The 10,083-nt window shown below is 42.2% G+C and overlaps 1 pseudogene across 1 annotated transcript; it reads right to left on the minus strand.

Moving 5' to 3' along the window:
* Nucleotides 1-2,054: 2,054 nt before the first annotated feature.
* On the minus strand, nucleotides 2,055-9,274 carry LOC148782748 (cytochrome c oxidase subunit 3-like; annotated as a pseudogene). Its single transcript, XR_016052571.1, has 2 exons — nucleotides 2,368-9,274; nucleotides 2,055-2,093 (listed from the first exon to the last, which is right to left on the minus strand). The product of XR_016052571.1 is annotated as a cytochrome c oxidase subunit 3-like (transcript).
* Between the last annotated feature and the right edge of the window lie 809 nt (nucleotides 9,275-10,083).

A 10,083-nucleotide genomic window follows, 5' to 3' on the forward strand; every position in this document is an offset into this window, starting at 1 on the left:
CCGGTTGCAATCTCTTTCAATTCTATAAATTCATCCTTAGTCCTCGAGACATGTCGAGTGGAAGCTGAGTCGACCCACCAATTTCTCAGGTCATGATCGGCAACTATTGATTCTAGGACTACGTAGATCAAGTCATTTCTCTTGTTTTGATTATTTCAAACAGGGTTGTTATTTTGGTTCCTATTTTTATTTTTCAGCTTAGGACAATTAAACTTTATGTGCCCAATTTCCATACAATAAAAACAGATCTTCTCAACATTATTCTTTTGATTTTTAAAAATTTTCCTCATTCCCTTATACCTATTATTTTTCTGATAATTGAAAGGTTTCTTGAGGATCTAAGAAGATGAACTTTGGGCAAAGTGGAGCTCATTTGACTTCTTCCTCATTCTTCTCTCAGCTTCAATACTAAGATGCATGGGAAGATTTACCATAGTTATCCCTTGTGCAGAATGGTTCAATGTAATTACAATAGACTCCCAAGATAGAGGGAGACTGTTAAGGACAATGGATACTTGTACGTGATTAGGGACTGGATTCCCACCTGCAGCAAGGTCCTTTGTGAGCATTGTCATTTTATAGACAAGCTCGGTCACTGAGTCTGTTTCTTTCATTCTGCAAAAATTGTATTTTTCTAATAACAATTGTACATGGGTCTCAGAAGTAGTCTTATACTTTTCAGATAGGGTGTCTATCATACTTTGAGCTGTGGTGTATTCCTCAAATACTCTAATTAAATCATATTTCATAAAGCTCAACATAGTAGTCCTAACTACTTTGTCATTTTCTAACCAATTTTCAAGTCACTTTCTGGCTTGATCATTAGTATTAGGCTCTAAAACTGGTGGTTCTGTTTCTAGGATATAATCTACCCTATCTTGAAAAAGAATATATCCAATTTTTTTTTTCCATATAGAAAAATTAGTCCCATTGAGTTTTCAAGTTTGGATAATTTTGACATGACTAGTCTAGAAACCATTTTAAATTTTTACATAATACCTAAAACTTCAAAAACAAATTTAGTTGTGTTTAAGAAAAGGTTGTCTGCTAGCTAAATCAATAAGTTTACCGACTCTCAGTGAGCTGCAACTTCGAAGAAAAATTTTCTCGAACAGTTTATGTTCGCACTGCTATGATGCAACAAAAAATTAATAAAGTAAGGCAACAACTACTGTTCTGTCAAATCTTGCATAAGAATAATTCTCATAAATATGTGAGTATGTCTTAGCACAAGATAGAGTATACAATGATATTTGATATTTTTCAACAAAAAATATGGCATTGCATAATCACAAAAAAAGAAAAAAAAAAAATCACAAAATCAAGATCATGAAATTTTCTAACTTAAAGAGACCAAAGCATAGGATAATTATGCAATGCAGTGACAATTATCATGCAAATAAAATATGTCGAAAATCCCTAAATTATAGGTCACAAAAAAAATAAAAAAAAATAAATACATGCAATTGATATGTAAGCCTTTACTCCAATAAAATTGGCGGGTGCATAATAAGATTCAATAATAAAAAAAAATATGCACTAATTTTCAGCAACAAAAAGATGGAAGAAAGAAGATGCCAGCCGCCTGATTTCAACAGTCCATGGTCAGTAAAAAAGTATATAACAATATGCAAATTTAGATGCTCAGCTACCGTGCATAGAGTAGAAGAAAACAAAAAAAATTGGACAATCTTTACAAATTACTATTATTATTATTATTATTAATTTTATTAGAAAATAGAGAAAAAAATTATTTGCCTTATTTTCTGTTACTTGACCGTGGGCTCAAGTATGTACTGTATCAGCAACTTGATCTTATAAAGAGAGAAAACAACTACACAACTTGTTCCTACTCTAGAGAGAGAGCCTAATATTGAGGCGTAGCGAGAGAACCTAATATTTAGGCGTAGAGAGAGAACCTAATATTGAGGCGTTTGTTAAGTCAATATAACTCTTCTGCAACAACCTTAAACTTATTTTCTCTCTCCTCCTATTCTTTTGATGATTCTTCTCTATCTCTTTAACTTTTCTCTACAAAAGATTAAATATAGGACTTATCCGAGTACGCTATGATCACGTAAGCCAAACGCAATCTAGAGAGAAAAAATATGGCAAAAGAATATACGGAGAGAAAATATTTCAGAACCAACAATACCAGAAAAAACAAACACTGAATTGCAAATGAGGAGCAGTAAATTAAGAGAGAAACTCATTAAAAAATAAATAAATAAATTCAGACAATTAAATTTAGGGTTAGAAAAAATTTACGGCAAGATATACGTGAATGACAAAGCATAATATTAATGTTATTGTAAATTAAACTTAAGAAAAAAAAAAAATTAAATACCAAAAAAAATTGGGACATACTAGAGCCAGTGAAACGGTAGCTACTAAAGCGTAAACTGCTCGTTTTTCCTTCCCCACGAGTATAGCATGATGAGCCCAAGTTACGGCTGCTCCGGATGAAGGAAGAATAAGGGTATTAAGAAAAGGGATTTCCCGAGGATCTAAAACCTCAATCCCTTTTGGGGGCCAAATACCTCCGATCTCTACCGTAGGTGCTAAAGAAGAATGAGAAGAAGCCCAAAAAAGAGCAAAAAGGAACATAACCTCCGATACGATGAACAAAATAGAACCATATCGAAGTCCTAATTGTACTACGAAGGTATGATGTCCTTCCACCGTGGATTCACGTAGAACATCTCGTCACCATACGAACATGGTGTATAAGATAAATAGGAGGCCAAAACTGAGAAGTGTTGCACCCCCTTGAAATGGGTGCATGTACATCACACCTCCTACAGTGGCTGCCAAAGCTCCGAGTGAACCCGAAATAGGCCATGGACTTGGCCAAATGATAAGAATGCCTCTGACATTCAATCATAAACCACTTTGCCTTGGTTGTATGTAAACCCCCCTTCACCCTCAAAAGTGGTAAAAACTTTGAGGTATAATTTGATTTCTATCTTACAGGAGGAAGAGATGGTTCTTTCATTGATAGAAGTCTAACTAGAAAAAGATCTCTCTATTTTTGATGCTCAACATCGATAGCTGTTAAGCAAGCGGAGCGAAGCGATAGCTGAGCTAGCTTCACTTCGTTCAGCTTCCCTACTTTATTGAAGACAATCTCTTCGCTATCGCTCGCGTCACTCTCACTGGTGTTGGTAACGAAGTCGTATCAGTAAGTCCCAATATCTTCTATCAGTGCTCGTTTTATACAATAAAAACTAACAGTAGGCAAGAGACTTCTTCCGGTATAAGTAGAGTTTCAATAGCAATGGAGGACGTATAGTTGATCACAGCTGCACTGCATTTAAGAGTCGATTCGTGCAAAAGAGCTAACATCCGATTTGTGAACAGACCCGGCTTGGGGCAGGCTTGCTTGCTTGAAAGAGTTTAACCGGTCTTTGCCCGTTGGACAGCTACCATGCTTTACTACTGGCCGGCAAGTATCTTATTATAAGACCTCCCGTAAGAGAAAGGTTATTGGTAAAAAGAAAGAATGCCAGCCGATGTCAAACTGTACTCCTAGTGTGAAACATCCGATTCTTAGCAATTAAGAAGTGACAAGATCCGAGACCTGGCTTGGCCGGCCGGGAAAGGAAGGATCTTATTAGAAAGCATACGTACCGGCTTGCGACCGTGCTACTATGCATGTAATGCATTCAACTTCGCTTTGCTTACCCTCTTCCCGGGTCTACTAAGACTCTCTTATTCATATGTTATTCCATACCTCACTGACAGGAATTGCGACTTTTGAGCCCGCTGGAAGTAAACCAACGGAGATACCTTTATCTGGTTCAGCACCCACTCTCCTAATTAAGCTAAGCTAAGCTAAATAGTAAAGCGAAAGAAGCCCGCATTCCCACTCTTCTTTCCCCCTATCGCTAAGGGAGGAAGCGACTGATAAGGAGCTAGGAGTTGGAAGCAAAGGGAAAGGCTACATTCGATTCCGGATAGTTTGACAAATAAGAGATCTATCCAGAGTCGACCAGAGCAATCTAACATGTATCAAGAACTTTCTCTTCTTTGGGGCCCCGTTGAATATTCCGTCCTTCCGCTCAAGCTGTTTTTCTTCATTGGCTTTATCTGTTTCTTGACTTGAACAATCTCCGCTTCACTTCGTTCAGCTCCTTTTCCATCTTGGATTTTCGCTTCATGCTCCTAAATTTCATTGAACGTGCAATTTGTCACCAGGGAAGCGACTGTCTTCAATAAAAAAACGCTCTAAACACAGTTTTGTTAGCTCTAGCGAAGTGGACAGCTGGAACTTACTAGTGTCCGAAGAAGTCTGTTGGTACAGATGTCATATGAGATGTGAAAGCTATTTCCGACTTAAAGACTACTAGTTGACTAAGAAGTAGAGCCGACTGTAACATCCGACCAGAGAGGTAAGTGGGTAGTTAGAATCACACCTATAGGCCGTCTCGCTGCACTCGGCTTGTCGTTACGGACGATAATTGTTCTTTCCTAGACGGACGCCTTTACTGAATCATCATGCCTGACGTTCATACCTCAGACGCTAGTAGAATACGGATCGCCTCCACACTATTCGTTTCAAGCTCGAGCCAGTGAGGTTCCGTTGTTGCTTCGAACCACTTGTATCAATACCATTCACCACAGTAGACCAGGCGATGCTGTCCATGTTGATTCAGGTCTGCGTGTGAGCACATGAAAATAGGGAACAAACCAGAAACCACTCTTCATGAGGGCGAGACTTGAAGCTAGTGAGCGTAGACAAAAAACCATCTGGATTGAATTCCATGAAGACCAGCTTTATCGGCATTGCTTCGCTGGTAGTTCGGTTTCAAACCAATCCATTTCAGTTTCCAAACAAAGCAACTCATAGATTAACCTATCCTTCTCATTTGGAGTCGGTTTTCAGTCGTTTCCCTCCTTAAGTCGGCTCCCCTCTAGTCGGAACCACTAGCTGTTTATGCCATCCTCGGTTACCCTTATAGTTATCCGCGGGACTGTTCGTATGAAACCGCTTTAAGCTATCCTTCCTATTCTGAAAAGGGCTAGCTGCGTCCGCATCAACAGAAAAAGGACTGGCATCAGAAACAGGAAAAGCAAATAAGACCAATCGTTCGAGGATTTCTTAGTAAGCTTGCCCTGGTAGGCCATTGATTCAAGCAAGAAAAGAAAGCTCAACTCCTCCTTAAGTCCGGTCGCCTGGATACGAAAGATAGCTATTCTTCCCATCTTCCTTCCCCATTTGCTCTAGGTTAATATTTATTGAGATTCTCCGGTCTGGGAAGAACAAGGCTAGGTCACTGCTTTCTGCGCTTAGGATGCTTCTTAGAATCTTCCTCCGACTGTCTTCATTAAGTCTTACATAAGAGATAGATAGAATCGCAAAGAGTATGTTTTCAAGGGGACGGTCTTGATGCGGAAGGATGTCCAATCTCGTGCTTAAAGGGGTTCGCAGTACTTGCTTTATGACTTTTCTTCCCCCTCGTATAGGGCAAGCGGATTCTCGCTTTTCATAGAGGGGAATCTGTCATAAGCGGCCAGGGGCGAAGTGCTTTTTCTTCACTTCTCTATTACGCTACGCTATTTTTTTAGCCTCGGTTCTAGGCGGTTTTTCTTTTGGGCGGCAGGAAGTTGAAGGCTTAGCAGCAGCCATTCATCTTCCTTAGGTCAGCCTTCTTTTTTTTTCATCTTAACCGGCTTTGAAACCTATAGGTCGCCCTCTACTCCGTATTATGAGATAGCCAATTTTATTGCAATGCTATTTCCGGTCCAGCCCAAATCTCCTTTCACAACTGTTTCTTTCGAGATGCCTTCTTCACTGGCCGCCGGGCTGCGGGGGAAGGAACGTTCCAACATCTAATGTTCACTCGCTACCGATACTAAAGACGTTACACCGACAATCACTAAAAGAAAAAAGAAAAAGTCACCTTTGGTATCTTATATTATAAGAGAGCTTTTGCTTTTCTTTAACCAAGAGTCCAAGTGTTGCAGTGACTTATCTCTGCTAAAGTGCTTGTTTTTGCTTATCTCTGTAACTTAGACTTTTAGTTCTGCTGTAGCATTATAACATCCTGTAAGAGCAGTCGCTTCCCTATTGCTTATCGACTACATCTTCGCCAGCTCTAATGGACACTAAGCATAACCTTCGCCCCCGCTATGCCACGCAGAGTAGAAGAATAGAAAACCATCACTCCCCGTGATCGAACCTCTTTTATCTAGACGAGGTATCCACGGAGTAAGCTGGCTGCTATATAAGACGACCCTGGTAGTAAGACACCTTACCGGATCCGGGCTCTAGGTGTGATGTAGATTAAGTCCCAGTGTCCTTCCAAAGCCCTCTGGGCAGTCGGCCTTCTTTTTCCTACAAGAGAGAAGGGGTTGTTAGCTGGCTCCCCGTTGCTCGATCAAGTAGTGAAGGAGAGAGCAAGGGTTTGTTGAAGTCGAATCTAATGCCAAGTGGCTATCTACTCGTCTTAAGCACCTTTTTTTGCTCTTTCTTTTCCTTCAATGTCTATCGATCCATGAACTCTAGCCCTTTCTTTTTTACACATGGATATGGTGATGCGTGCAAGGCTCTACTGTACAACGGATGCCGCGAGAAGTCGAATTGGACTAAGAATACTTACCCAATCCTTCTTTGAGAGCTTGACCTTCAACCGTTTAGATGACCTTGGAAAGACAGGCCCAGTCCATCATAGACTCAGGGGATCGAGGGCGACCGAAGGGAGGCCGACTTAAGGAGGTCCATCAGCAGAGGTATGAAAGCGGCAAAGGATCCTTTACCAAGCTGAGAGATTTGCCTGGCTTGCCGGGTAGAATCTGAAAATAAGAATGGCTATGGCTGAACTTGCGTTCGCCCCTCCAAAAGTCTGAAAAAAGTTGGCCTCATTACTTCAATTCAAGCGCAAACCCATTTATTTTTCTTTTTCGTTCTGGTATTGATAGTGACTTTGGTAGGGAACTGAACAACTCGAGAGGGTCTGCTTTTGGAAGCGTTCGCCGGTAACCGTCACGACATAATCAAAGGGCTGACTGAAAAAGCTAAAGTAGGGAGCGAACGAGGTGATGCTCGACTGTCTGAAAGTTCAATAAGCGACTGAAGCGAAGACTGAGTTGGAGTTTTTTAAGTAAAGCGAAGGGGTAAGCAGCATAAGCAGCAAAGGTAAGCAGCATAAGCAGCAAAGGTACAGCGCGCGGCGCGCTATTATTTATTCGCTCCTTAATAGCAGCGGCTTTCTTGCTGGGATTACTTGCTCAAGGAATGCTTACCGAAGGGCATAGCCCTATGTATGTATACTACTGCCAGCCTTTCACTCCTCAAGTCAGGAACCAAGCTACGGATGAGCGTTATTTATCATTCTCAAGGAATTCTCCAAAGCGCGGCTCCTATTTACTCCCTGAGGCTTAGTGCAGGCGAGTCCCTAGCAAGTACTAGATAGAGGGAAAGGGGGATATTGAATTGGAGGAAAGGAATAGCAGACCGTGGAAAGCGACTCTCCTAAACGGGAAAAAGCCAGGGAGGAACGCTGGGGCATCCATTTCGTAGGTTCCTTGACACGCGGAGAATTGACTGGGCCAAAGGTCTTCTGGTGTCCTTGGCTGACGGACACCTGTTCTCCATGGACTTTGAGGTGCTTCCAGGGAACTAGACTGTGGCTCGAGATCTGCTTCTGTGGATCGAGCCGTTCAACAGGTTCTAGATGGGGCTGTGGGCTATCTCTTTGGTCTTCTTTCTTTATCTTTTCTTGGAGATGGGTCTCCAAGTCTTCAGAATCAGGTAGTGCCACAGCTTGTGACGACCACCAAGATGACGCTTCATCGAACACCACGTCTCGAGATGTGTAACATCGGTTGGTGTTTGAGTCACAACATCTCTATCCTTTTCTTTTTTGTCATATCCTAAAAATATGCACCGAACAACCTTCTTATCGAACTTGCTGCGTAAATGGTTAGGTACAAATACATAACATACACAACCAAATACGCAAAAATTACTTACAGTGGGTTTACCATAGCTTCTCAAATGGTGAAACAAATCCTAACTTTGGTTGTGGCAGTCGATTGATCACATGAGCTATTGTCTCCATGCACTCGGCTCAAAACCTACTAGGAACGTTCTTGCCGTGCATCATGCTTCGACAAACTTCTGCAAGATGTCGATTATTCCTTTCGGCTACACCGTTTTGTTGTGGTGTATTTGGACATGTCAACTGCCGTCGAATTTTGTGCTTCTTCAAGTAAGCAGAGAATTCATCTGACGTGAATTCTCCTCCATTATCAGTGCGTAAGCACTTCATCTTTTGTCTGACTTCTCTTTTCACCTTCTCTCGAAATTCAACAAACTTTGAAAACAGATCTTTCTTTTAAGAAAAACACCCATACATACCTCGAGAAGTCGTCAATAAAGGTGAGCATGTACCGCATCCCGCTGATGGAGGCTTGTTTCACTCGACCGAACACATCAGAGTGCACTATTTCTAAGGGCTTCTTGGCTCTGTATTTTTACTCGGTATAGGGCAGTTGATGCGCCTTACCAAACTGGCATCCAGCACAGACTGTGTCAGTCCGTACTTCTAGTTGCGGAAGCCCCTTCGCCATTGACTTGGCCATCATCGCTTTAAGTTTGTGGTAGCCAACGTGACCTAGTCGAGCATGCCACAAATCTGCGGTCTCACTTCGTCGGGTCTTCTCCACGTATGCCGATTCAGCCGACATCACGTAGATAGAATCCAGCCTCCATCCTTCCATGATTGGTTCTTCAGATGCCTTTATCTTTCGATAGAATTTAACATCTTCCGGACCAAATACAACATAATTGCGAGATGCAGTTAATTGTGAAACATATAAACTTCATAACCTGACCTGGAACATGATAAACATTCTGCAACTGGGCTTCCTCCGGACTGAATCGAGGGATGCAAGTTGCCCTGCCGACATGAGTGATTAGCAACCTCGCATTGTTGGTTGTAACAACTACTCGTCCACCTTTGTATTCTGACAAGGAGAGGAACGAAGTCGCTCGACTATAAAGGTAAGCAGCATAAGCAACAAAGGTAGAGCGGGCGGCACGCGAAAGCCGTTGGTTGCGGCTTTCTTGCTGAGGAACGAAGTCACAAGACTATAAAGGAGAAGAATGAAGTCACAAGATTATAAAGGTAAGCAGCTGCCGGGGAGCGCGAAAGCCGTTAGTTGCGGCTTTCTTGATGAGGAACGAAGTCACAAGACTATAAAGGAGAGGAACGAAGTCGCTTGACTGAGCATAAGCGAAGGAGAGGAACGAAGTCGCTCGACTATAAAGGAGAGGCGCGTCATGTGATTTTTGCTTCCTGAATCAACAATCCAGTCGCGGCTGTAGTCGATTGCTCCAGAACAGGATGTCACAGCTAGAGCTGTCTCTGTATTGAAGTGAAGCCTCTCTTGTGTTGGACACGTCTGTTCATTCGGTTCAACGATACAACAGGATGCCTCAACATCCCACTCATCTTCACTTTTTCCTTCATCTTGGTGACTAGTCGACGTCACCAAATTGCCTTCGGCAGGTTTGGTTTCTTCTTCTTTGATCGACAATTAGGAGCATAGTGACCTTTCTTGCCACAATTGTAGCATTCGATATCTCGGCGGAAATTCCTTTGTCGCCGATTTTCACTATTGCTGCTATGCGGAGCTCCCTCTGCCTGAGAGCTCTCCCGCCACTGACTAGATTCAGCACTCTCTTTCTTCTTTTGTCTAGTGGACGACTTGCCCTTCCGAGTGAAGAGCTCCTCTTCTGTGTCTTTCAGCGAAACACTGGCCATTTGTCGGGCCAGAGCTTCTTGGTGTAGGGATCGGGATGGGGAATAGATTTGTGGATGGAAATCCAACTCCCTGGGGAGAAAATGGTTATGGTAATACGCAAGCAGAGGGCTCAGATGGAGATGGTGGCCCGATGAGGGATGGAAAACGAGAGCAGACTACACTAGGGATTAGGGGTTGAGTGAGACTCCATGGAGGATAGGCCTATGGAACGTAACCCGACTCCTTTGGGATAAGATAATGATTTAGTGTAAAACAAACCCACTGGGGATTGCAGAGGTAAGCATGACCCCCTTTTTCTTGGCATACACCTAA

Source organism: Amborella trichopoda, chromosome 3 (genome assembly GCF_054954075.1).
Source record: "Amborella trichopoda isolate Santa Cruz 75 chromosome 3, AtrichopodaSantaCruz75HAP2 v2.0, whole genome shotgun sequence".
NCBI lineage: Eukaryota > Viridiplantae > Streptophyta > Magnoliopsida > Amborellales > Amborellaceae > Amborella > Amborella trichopoda.